This window comes from Triticum urartu, chromosome 6A (assembly GCF_056163025.1).
Source record: "Triticum urartu cultivar PI428250 chromosome 6A, HENAU_Tu73, whole genome shotgun sequence".
In the NCBI taxonomy this organism is placed as follows: Eukaryota; Viridiplantae; Streptophyta; class Magnoliopsida; order Poales; family Poaceae; genus Triticum; species Triticum urartu.
This window is the reverse complement of record NC_141878.1, coordinates 52,326,589-52,339,327: the sequence shown is the minus strand read 5'-3', so window position 1 is coordinate 52,339,327 and position 12,739 is coordinate 52,326,589.

Here is a 12,739-nt window from a genome sequence, read left to right as displayed (position 1 = left end):
TATCTAGACAAATCTAAGACAAGAATTTTGGGACGGAGGGAGTACTTTATGTACATCAATGCTACCTTTTAAGAGGGTATATTTGCCTCAGTAACTTGTGTTATGGATATTGCATGTAATACCTCTGCTCTCATGCCTTTGACGACATGTTCTAGTGTCTTTGTTCACTCATTTATGTGCGTATATGTAGTCATATATGGAGTATAATATCGAAAATCATATTATATTTTTGAACGGAGGTAGTAATAAAATATGGTTTCTGGTTGAATTAGAACCAGGTCCTCGGTGGAGATGAAGTTCTCAAAGTCATGCTGTTTGAACTGGAAGACCTGATGATGAGTTCTACTGCTGAACTATCCAGCTGATGTGTCCTTGTCGCCACGTGTCCTGAACTAGTGTTTTCCTATAGTATTGTTGTCAGGCGTGTTCTCGAGGTTGTACTTGACCACAACAATTTCCTAGCTGTGCCTTCGATTACGAAGGGTGTGGTTCTTGTAAAGCTTCCCAACAAATATGATGCGGCATGTCTTCATCATCATGTTTATGAGTGGAAAGACCACTCTGTTCGCTTCTCCAAGGTTGACAAGATGGTGATTGTGCATGTAGACATCTCACACGAAGTCAATGGCCTAGACAGTTATGCAGGGTTCATCCCGTAGGTCGGTGGCAAGAAATAGTCTACAGAGTTTAGTTAGTGCAACTTTGCTTGTCTGTAGTAAGTACTATTGTTCAGTACTTGATTTGTGTTTGTGAACCATGTATTGTTTATCAGTACTGCCACTTTTGGTGTGTGGTCAGTCCTGAGAACGGTCTATGTTAATGTCTGTCCACTCAATTCAGTCTGTATATTTTGAAGTATCCAGATCATATTTTTTGTGACGACGGTTTGTCAATTATGGTTACACTCTAATATCTATATCCATTGCAGGGTTTATCGCACCCACCAGGATTTCCAGTCCCATGGATGTTCGGTCCATACGATTTGTCACGACCTTTGGACTGTCCTGCTTGTGGGAGTAGGCGGGGCCCCTGCATGCCACGCGTAGTTGGACGATCAATCTTCTGTTTAGTACTTCAACATAGTGATTTCCTGGTAAGGATTCACTCATGTCACATCAAGTAAATCTTATTGATTTATTGTCTAAATCTTATTGATTTAATGTCATGTTTTCATTCTTTTCCTGCAATTTTACGATGCAGGTTTTGCCATGTGACATTCATCACAGAATAAACCGTTTGGTTTGCTCTACGATGGCTATTTTTGCAGGTTTCACTTCTTATGTCGTGTCAGTAACGAAGGCACTGTCCATCACTTATATTACTGGAAAAAATTGGATCAATCTGTTGTCTGAGTACAAACTGAATCCCTATGATGAACTGTAGTTTGTTTTAACAAAAACGCCACAATTAGAATTTCTCGTGTTTGAAAGAAATGAAGAAAAAACTGGATCACGATCCCGGATCCTAGTCAAGTTAGAAAGCTGATCATAGCAGACCAGACACGATCGCCGCTGTCTCGCACAGATCGAGCACCGGCAGTTGCTCTAGCACTGACAGCGGCAGTAGCTCAGTCTGATCCAGCTAAGGATTGGGCACCGACCGCGTTAGCGGATCAGTATGATCTATCAGAGGATCGGGCATCGACACCGGCACCTGCTCCGACACCGGCACCATCTCTACAAGGAGCACAAACTCCGGCAGGAGCAGCGGCTTTGGCACCTGCACCAACACTTGCACTTGCATCTGCTCCGGCCCGTGCAGTTGCACTGGCAACAGACTGGGCTACAGTTCGCACTTCATATACCAAAGTCCTTCTTGGTAAGCATTGGCCGCCCAAGTGCTTTGTTCTTTTTTCTTTCCATGTTGTTTCACATGATTCACTGTGTTGATCTAATTGTTTGGGTATGTCTTTTTGTTTGCAAACAGAGAATTTCGAGAGCAACGAGGGAGTCGTTCAACAATCCGGTCGACCGCGGCCAAGTTTCTCTTACCATGCGCAGCCTTGGTGTGAATGAACCTGCTCAATATACCATAAGTACAAAGGATGGTCGTATGATGATTGATGCTAAAGGATGGTCAAGGTTCAAATCTAAATCATATCTTGCGGTAGGGGATGATGTCAAAATCAAACTTTCTCGGCAAGGAGAGCTGGTCCAAATCAACTTTGAAATTCTTCAGTAGCAGCACGCAACTGCCGAACTGATCTATCCTCTGAGAGATTTTGATGTAATAATCTGGCATGGTGAAACAAGTGTCCTGTGTGTATAAGTAGTACGACAGTATTATTTGTCACATGGTATATCGTTGATAGAATTGCAACTCTGATTGCTGGTTAGGAACTATCGTTGGATTTCATTCCAACAGCTGTCGTGCTTTATTCAATTTTGTGTATTCACCTTGCGACAGCATGTAAAACCAGCGCCGTACCGATCTCTTACAATATGAAAAGCGCTGAGGTAGAACACATGGGCCCCCAAACATGCAGGGTCGGCCTGCGGCCCAAAGTCCAGAACAGTGAGCCTATCTGAGTATTATATTCTCAGCTGAACCCCCATAAAAAAAGCTAAACCCCCATAATGCCCGTGCGTTGCAGAGGGAGTATATTTCTCGGCAAGGTGAGCCTGTGATATAAAAGATTTGTATATTTCTTTACAGAGGGAGTATCTCTCTGTCAAAAAATATATTTATGTGTAACTTGTTATTCCTGTCTTTCTACTTCCTTTCGCTGATGTGTGGGGAAACCGGCAACGGGGTCCACGTGCCATATGCACAAATTAGAGTGCACAACTTCATGGTAGACACACCCCGGTTGTAGCACCGCAGTAATGCCCAATGACCCGTCAAATCATAACCCCCCTTTTCCAGCTTTAGCAGTAAGCTGGACGGACGAAGCGGCAATATTTCACTGGGCCTAAATCCCCTTCTCCCTCGTCTGCTTGTTCAGAGAAAACCCCCTCTCGGCGATTTCATAGGGTTTTCTCATGGAGAACCAGGTACGAATTCTTCATCCATCCCCGATAAATCCAAGTCCCTTGGTCGCAGGTAATGCTAGGATGGCAGCCGCCGCCGTTGATGCATTTTTCTTCCTACTGAATCTAGTGTGTTTCATTTGCAGTACCCAAAGTGTGAGTACCCTACAGGTTTCTGCGCCCTCGGCGAGATGCCACACTTGTTCCTTCTCATCCTAACACAGCATTTTGAAACGCGCACAGTATGTTCCTAGAATCCTCTTTTCTATCCGGGAGGGTGGGGTTTTTTTGAACATGCTGTGTTCTCATATTATTTTTCCTGTAGTGTATTATTTGCTCTACCAGAACACATGTACTCAAGATGCTCGGCCTTGCCATAACTGAATACACTAGTTTAATGGTCATAGTGAAGATAAGCCATGGATATAAGTTCCAAGTTGGGTTCATGAACCAAGAAGATCGCAGCTTTTTTTATGGCCGAACTTGGATAAACTTTCTCAAGTGTTACGGACTGAAAGTTGGCGCACGAATGTTGATGGAAATAGCAGAACCTTGTCTCATCTTCACTGCGATCTTCCACCCCAACGTCGTTCCAATTGTTTATCCATGTTAGTTTTGTATCTGGTTCTTGCTTGTTGCCTTGATTACTTCTTAATCCACCTATTCTGTCTAACTACTCACAATTTAACTTTAGAAATAGCAACGAATCTCTCACGAAGATGCTACTTCTAACTAATATTTTCTTATAATTGGTGCCACGTGTAGGTTTTTTCAGAGTTAAGCAGTCTGCTCGTTTGTTACTCTGTAATAACTCGGCTGTTACTAATGGCACTGAAGTTGACTGGATCGACATCCACAACTTCCTACACTTTATTGATCGTCTTGAGGTCCTTGTGGGGCGTTTCAAAGGTGGAAGGCCACATGGGATATGTGTGCCACTGCTGCACTCGTTGAACAGGTCCAACAGTGTCGAGAAACTTATGGTACGAGTTGTTTTCTGTTATATATGTTGTTCATAAACTATTGCTTATACACAGTTTTACAGATGTGATCTTCCTGAAATAGGAACTGCCGAGTTCTATTGTTCCTATACAGATGCCTTACCATGGTTGGGTCAGACTTGCGCTTGGTCACAACATGATGTTTATGTCTACCTACTCAATTCCCCTTGGAGGTGAAAAGATACTTATTCATGGGTGGTATCAATTAATGAAGGCCCATCCATCTTGGAGAATAGGACAGAAGATTATGTTCATGCTTTTCCATGGCTCTAAAGTGAATATCCTGTTTATTGACCATGTTGCGAGATGAAGCCGCTTTCAGAAGGTTGTGGATGCGCAGGGTGGCGCCTGGGCTTTGACCTGGGGCTTGGCGGCCTCACCCTTGGTTAACTGTATGCAAACTAGCACTGTTCGAGGCGTGCTTTGTACGGTTGAACCTGTATAAGTACTCATACTGCTTTCAACTTTGGTTGTTAAGTGCCCCTGCTGGTTTCAGTTAAGGTTGTTAAGTACTCCTTCTACTTTTACAGTATGTCGTGTTTCTTCAGTCATGTCTTCCTCCAGCCGCCAAAACCAAACCAGCACCGGTGGGGCCGCCTGCTTCCGCCTCCCACGGCCGGTTGCACCTCAGCGCACACATCGCCGCCCCACCGTCTCCTAAATCATTAACGCCGACGTCCTCCGCGCGCTTCGGTGCGCTCGCCACGGCGCCGCCCTCTCGCGTTGTCAACATGGTAAACAAACATCAGGAATTGGCAGAAGTGCATGGAGAGGATGACAGTAGGAGCCCACCACGTCAGCGTATGGAAAAATAAAATGCTTCCTCCTAGTGTTTTCCTAACATCTGGGACCCATGACATTGTGAGCGTATATAGTCAATAGACAAGAGAACAACACAAGATCAGCTGACACCTGGGACGTAGCTACTCGAGCAGTATTTTTTTGTTTGGTATTGTTGAGACGGAGCATGGTTTGAACTGGGCTGTGGCCCATCTAGCCCAGGCTTATATTTTATGTTCACCATGTGACCAGCCCAACTATTTTTTCATTGTGAAAATGAGCTCAGTTTATTTTTTCTGAAGAATACCCAATCCAGGCCTACTTATTTTTCTACGCCCTGATGGGCTGCAACTCTTTCAAGACGCCTGCAAATCTTGAAAGTAATATGAAATGGGTTGTACATATAAAAACAGATGACAAATTGGAAATTACTTTATAATTTCTAAATGTTTTCACATTTTTAGATTCCTATTTCACTGGGCATTAACCTAATTTAAATATATCTCCAACGTACTTTCAATCTGGCTCGACATTTCGGTATTAAAAATAGTTTGGAACCCACAGAAATATGCGAAATTGGCCCTGGCCAACCAAAAAAAATGACTGCAATAAATTGCATAAGAAGTTGCCATGAGCTATATATAAATCATTAAAAAAGAGAGGGAGTGGTCTGACTTGAGAGAGACCATCTTCATCCACTAGAGGAAAATTTGCTACTGTCCTACAAACCACTGCACTTTGAGGCCCAACAACGTCCACAAGAAGAAGGTTGTGTAGTCGACATCAGGGACCCACCGGACGGGCCACCGTATTTTGCGAAAAAAACGTTTCCCCTGACTGCTGGGACCCACCAGCTACATCTTCGCACGCAAGGAAGCGCGTCCGAAAAAAACGATTCGCCCCCCTGACTGCTGGGACCCACCAGCTACATCTTCGCACGCAAGGAAGTGCGTCCGAAAAAAAAATGATTCACCCCCTGACTGCTAGGACCCACCAGCTACATCTTCGCACGCAAGGAAGTTCGTCTGGGCAAAAAAAAAATGATCCCTCCCTGACTGCTGGGACCCAGCAGCTACACCTTCGCTCGCAAGGAAGTGCGTCAGGGCAAAAAAACAAAAAAAATGATTTGCCCCCTGACTGCTGGGACCCACCAGCTACATCTTCGCAGGCAAGGAAGTCCCTGACAGTCGGGACCCACCTAGTCGAAGCATACGTAGCGTTGTCATTCTGGTCGCGAACGTGTATGTACATATATACTGGTCGATGTAGAGGCGCGCACGTGTCGTAGTAGAGGCCCGAATGTGTCGTAGTAGAGGCGTGCATGTAGCATGTACACGTGCGTACAGCGGCCAGGGTGCAAGAAAGAAAATACGGCCACGTACATACATACGGGCAGGGTCTCGAATGCCTACTCGCGCATACGTACAGCTAGGGCTCGTGTACATGGCTAGGTCGGAACGGAGAAATAGCATCGTCGTCGTGTTCATGGGGAGGCAACGGAATGCGTCGTGTTCATGGGGAGGCAACGGAATGCGTCGTGTTCATCGGGAGGCAATGGAATGCGTCGTGTTCATCAGGAGGCAACGCAACGCGTGGGAGCCAACCGGCTGGGTTGGAACGGAATGCGTGGTCGTGTTCATCGGGAGGGCTTGGACGGAACAGGCGATGGAAACGAGGCCTGGCATACCACAAAACGGAGCAAACCGCCTTGTGTTCAACCGTCCACGTTCGAAACTGGATCCTGTTCATCGGGAGGGGTCTGGCGTACCGCAAAACGGAGGAAACGGACCTCCTACGGTCGAAACGGGGGTCCTGTTGATTGGGAGGGGTGTGGCATACCGCAAAACGGAGGAAACGGACTTGTGTTGGAGCGCTACAGTCGAAACGGGGTTCCTGTTGATCGGGAGGGGTTTGGCGTACCGCAAAACGGGACTCCACGGGATACTGTTCATCTCCACCGTCGACCTACTCCAACCTCCACGGGCTACCGTCGACCTCCTCCACCCTCCACGGCCTCCTGTTCACCCAGCCTCCACCGCGCGCTACTCCACGGCTACTGTTCAACCACCCCTCCACGGGCACCCCTCCACCGTCTACTGTTCATCCAGCCCTCCACACCACGGGGTCCTGTTCAACAACCCTCCACGGGCACCCCTCCACCGTCTATTGTTCATCCAGCCCTCGACCACACCACTGGGTCCCGTTCACCCAGAGGCAACGCAACCGCTCACTGTTCATCCACCCCCCCCCCCGCAACACTCACTATTCATCCAATCGATTGGCTTCAGTTAGCAGCAGTAGCGAAGGACTCGCTCGATCGGGTTCAGTTAACAGCCATCGATCTATCGCTCGGGTTCAGTAATGCGTAGCCTGCAGTGCAATCGCTCGGGTTCAGTTAGAGCCCAACGCCTCGCACACCCGCGCGTACGTGTACGAGAGAAATGCGCATCGCTCGGCCCCGACCTCCCACCGTAACCGGGAACTCCCCGAAATTTTCCTCCCCCTCGCTTCTACCATGGTTTTTTCCGTCATGGACGGCCCAAAAAATGTCATGCAGCTGCGTCTCTGGCCCGCCTAGGATGAAAAGCCCATTTTCTGTCATGATTTTTTGTCATAGAAGTAGGATCCCACCACATCTATGATGATACCGGGTTTTGTCACAATTATCGTCATAGAAGTTTCATATGTATGACAGAAAAAAAATTCGCTCGGCCCAAAATGTCACGGATTTGTCTTTTTTTGTAGTGGCATATGCGTGCTCCGGAAGGAAAAGACTGATCAAGGCACCAGCTTGCCAAACCAAGAGTGCCGCTGGAAAGATGAGATGATTTCAGTCGAAAATGATATAAAGATCACCGAAATCGGATGCACGGTTTGAAAATGGCAAGCAAAACAAGAATGGCACAATTCTGCGATTAACAGCATGATGCCATCTGGAATGCAACAAGAAACTAAGCTACTACACTCCAACATAACAACAAAGCACATGGCAGTGATATAATCAAGATGCTTGACAAAACATTAACACTGAGATAAAACTAAAACACACTAGAACAGGTTCAAACAAGCATGGCAAAAAGTGCAAAAGATATCAGCTTCACAGACTTAGTGAAAATACTAACATGCCAGAAATTAACATCAGGAAGCCGGGTTTAGAGCAAGCAAACAACATGCTACAAGAACAGATCATAGCAAAAAAAAGGAATGGCATGAATCTACTCAAAGCATAGAACAAAAGTCACTTACTGATCAAGATCCAAAAAGTCAGAGAAGATATTATGGCACCCATGTAAACATAGCAAGTTTCATTAACAGATTCAGACTTAGCAGAAAACAGAATTATGGAGGCATCTTTGCGAGCTCGATTCACTCACCACAAGGCATTCGATGACAATATAAGCATACTACCAACAATAAGACATGATCATAAGTCTAACCATGGCAAGAACAAGTTTATATCATGCTTGGATCAACTACAACAACCATGTCAAAATTGATTAACGTGTAAACAATCTGCCAGGAACATTTTATAGAAAAAGTAGAGCAAGATTAATTCATGCTAGGGCACTCCATAAATGAAAACAGGGGCACGAATGGATAGAGCATAACCATATATCAAAAACATCTTTACTGAAGATACTCAAAACAAGCATGGATCACTATCTAGCATCATGGATACATGGCATAAAAATAACCGCAGAGCAAGGACTTAGCAAAATCCTAAGTCCCTGAAATCAGCAATATCACGAAGGCTACTTTGCATGCTTGTGCTAGTCACCACATTTATCACAAAAATACATGGAAAACACCCCTGTAAAGATGGCATGGCATAGATCAAAACACCTGTAGAGCACAAGCCCATAAGATGCACACAACAAATGTAGCAAAAATGACAAATCCTCATACTCTGATAAGAATCAGCACCTAATAATTTATAGCACTCTTGCATCAATGAATTGGGCATCACTATGGACTCGAACAAGCATGTCACAATGGAACAAAATTAAGAGCACATCATGGTGAACATTTTGATATATTGCACGCACAAAACGGAGCATCACACAAGAAGTTATGGCATGACGAACCGGGCTCCAGAATGCTAAAATTTAAGGACTTGGGCAAAATTTGGGGTCAACCTCCATTTGGATCCGGATTTGGGGGCTTCGGGCATGGACTTCAAGGCGGCCGGAGGTGTCGCCGGAGTTGAGGAGGGAGATGGGGCCGGCGAGGACGGCCGCGGGGCGCGTGCGCCGCGGGCGTCGGCGGAGGGCGGTGTCGGGCGGGCCCTCGGGCGAGGCGGCGGAGGGGTGGAGCCGGCCGACGACCGAGGCGATGGGCGGGCGGCGCGTCGGCGGGAGCGCCCACGATGGTGGAGGCGGGATTCCGGCGGGAGGCGCGCGGTGCTCCGCGACGGAGGCAGCGGTTCGGGCCGCGCGGGCCGGATCTGGGCCGCGCGGGCCCGCAGTAGCGCGCAGTGGGAACGGCGACGATGGGGACACGTGGCGTGCGTGGGTTGGGCGAGGTGGAGGGCGGCGGACGTGTCCGACGCGGACGGAGAGACTAGGTTAGGGTTGGGCTGCGTGAAAATTTGGAGGGGATCACATATATATAGGTAGGGGGAGTTTGGAGTGTCCAAATGGAGTGCGGTTTTTTGCCACGCGATCGTGATCCGACGGCGGAGGACATGGGATAGGTTTGGATGGGTTATTGGGCCAGTTTGGAGGGGTGTTGGTGAAACACCCTCGATGCGGCTATATCTCCCACGTGTCGAAGCACGACTTAGAGGCGTAACCGCATTGAAAGCAATGTCGCAAGTGAGGTAATCTTTTCAAACAACCCATGTAATACATAAAGGGAAAGAGATACATAGTTGGCTTACAATCGCCACTTCACACAATACATGAATAAAGCATTACATCATCCAGATACAGTCAAGGTCCACTTCAAAAAAAATACACTTCCATGATGATACGTGTTTGTCACAGTAGGTCGCTTTTTTTGTCATGCATGTACATCCATGACAAATTTATGACAGAATCAAGATAGTCATAAATGTGCTGACGTAGAAGTGTTCCATGACATTACCAAAATTATCATCACGGAAGTGTCCACTTCCATGACGATAAATCACCCGTCACAGAAGTGCTTTCCTCAAGGGTGACCGACACGTGGTATCCACCATAACGGAACGCCGTTAAGCTATCGGGTCGGGTTTTGGATCCGATAACCCGTTAACAGCCCCGACCAATGGGGATTTTCCACGTGTAAAATCATCATTGGCTGGAGGAAACACGCGTCGGCTCACTGTTGGGACAGATGTCAACCACTCATTGGACGGAAGGCGCCTATGATACGTCGACACATGGCACGGCCCAACAGAGGCACATTCCTGTGAAAAGACTAGCCCGTTTGACTTGGTCAAAAGCTGGTGGGCCGGCCCATGGAAAGCCTATTAACGGCATGTTCGAATATAGCCCATTTACAGCCCGCTAACCCAAGGCCCGTTACACCCTATCCAAATTAGGCCCAGTAGCATCATCTGGGCCATCCAATATGATTCCAACCCGTTTTCCCTTCTGGCCCATGTATGGCCCATGATGTCTTTCGGCCCATATGAGTCGCTATGTAACTCTTGGCCTACTAACGGCCCATGGTGAAACTGGGCCGTAATGAACAGTGTATCACTTTACACCCATTAATGGCCCGTGGTGAAACTCGCCCGTAATGAACAGTGTATCACTTTATACCCATTAATGGCCCGTTATTCCGTTGGGCCGTTTCTAGCCCATGTTATCTCTTGGCCTTCTCAGAGCCCATTTATTCTTGGGCTCATTTCCAGCATTCATTTACTTACGGCCCGTTACTGTCATTTTTTGCTTCTGGGCCAAATTCAGCCCGTGGTTACAATCGGCCTGTTTGTGGTCCGTTAATACGTTGGGCCGATTTCATAGCATCATCAAATACGGCCTATTAACGATGGCCCGTTATGGTCGGCCCATGAACGGACGATTCCAACTCTAGCCCGTTTACAGCCATAATGCGGTCTGTTTGGCCCATGTTTGGCCAATCGATTATACAGCCCATATAAGGCCCATTGATAATACGACCCGCAGAAGGCCCATTGTTTCTACGGCCCGTAGAAGGACCATTGTTTCTACGGCCCGTAGATGGTCCACTGTTTCTACGGCCAGTAGGAGGCCTAGTGTCACTACAGTAAATATTAGCCCATGGTTATTGTGGCCTAGTTTTAAAAAATAGGTTATTGCAGCCACTAGCTAACCGCGGAAAAAGAACTGCAATGACTACAAGCAAACAAATAAACAAGACAACAAGGAAATAAATAAGCAAGAAACTAACGCTAGGCTATCACGGCTATTACACATATTACATCCACTGGGAATCAAAGTTCACCACCAGTGCAAATATAGGGAACAAAGCAGCATATCATATACACTGGTTGTCAAAGTTGGCGACCAGCGCAAATAAACGCCGCAGCGAAACAAATCCAGAACTAAAACACTTCAGAAGATCTCAAGAAACATTATCCCGGGTACCCATAATGCTGGCAAGATCCTTAGCAAGCTTATTAACCTTCTCTTGTTTGGCGCTTAAATCCTCCAGCGCTTGCTGTTGCACCAGAAAATATGCATCTGAATTCTGCAGGGACTTCCTCAGTCCTTCAGCGTCCTGTCACAGCACATCTGATCGATGTCTTTCAACTTGAAGTTGAGACTCAAGAAGACGAACTGATTCAGGCAGCGAGTTCGAAGAGCTTGTGCCAGCAATAGTGGCCAGTAACTCAAACACTACATCAAGACAGGACTTTTGGGTTCCCTCACTGTCATCAAGATAGTTCTTATCAGCTTTCTTGGAGACCAACAGGGATGTCTCACTATCTTGAACCTTATCTGCATTACTTCCTTTACCATTGGATAACGCGGTACTGTTCTCCAATATTTTGTCCGCAATCTAAAAGAGAAACAAGCAGACACATCACATGTTTACCATGTTGTATATGAAACTCATTTTGGTAAATGAGTTCAGTAGTAAAGTGGACAGGTTAACAGCATGAAACAAACATATATCTATGTACCACGGTCACTTTATGGTCTATACCATTCTAGTTTTTGTTGCCAAATCAAGATAGAGACACAGTTCAAATAATATTTGTTCAAGACAAAGCAGAATAGACAGAATATAAGTGTCGGTAACTATAGAGCAATAACAACACTTGTAATGTGCATGACATGAGAACATAACTTTTTATTCAATTGAAACTGAAATCAACATAGAGCAGGTTACAACAACAAACCAGTTAAAGAAACAGGTTTAAAATATACCTGTTGCATCATTGGAGTTTTAATTCCATCCTTCAAATTTGAAAATAGTTGGTATGAGTAAATAGAGTCATGCAAGAGAAAAGGAGTATGTACCATAGCTACAGAACCTGACCTGAGAACAAATCTTCTTCTCCTTTAAGCGTTGAGTTGGGATTCAGAGTGGTGGTCCTCGTGCTTTGGGCACTGCAGTTCCCTTACTAACTGCTCGTGTTTGGGTGCTCTGTGGTGGAGACGGTGTTGTGTCAACTGGAACTGGGTTACTATCTGCCGGGGTTGGGGTTAGAATGGGTGTAGCTGGTTCTCTGTCCAACTGGGTAGGGGTACAATCTGCGAGAGTCTGGGTTATGTGTGGTGGATCTGGTCCTTGGGTAAGTACAACTGTGGTTCTATCTGCATCAACTGGTAGCGCTATCTTTTCTGAAGACCGTGTTATTACTCCCTTAGATACTGCCATCACGCTCTCCAATTCAAATGGCTGATAAACAAGAAAAGTAATTGAAAGTATAGACATTGTATGATAGGCAGGTGCAATGGATAGTGGGGGATAAAAGAGGGCATGAAATAATTCATATTTATGTTGTCTAACCAAACAGGATAGCATGACACAATTTCACATATATGATGGCTAACTAAACAGGATAGCCTGACA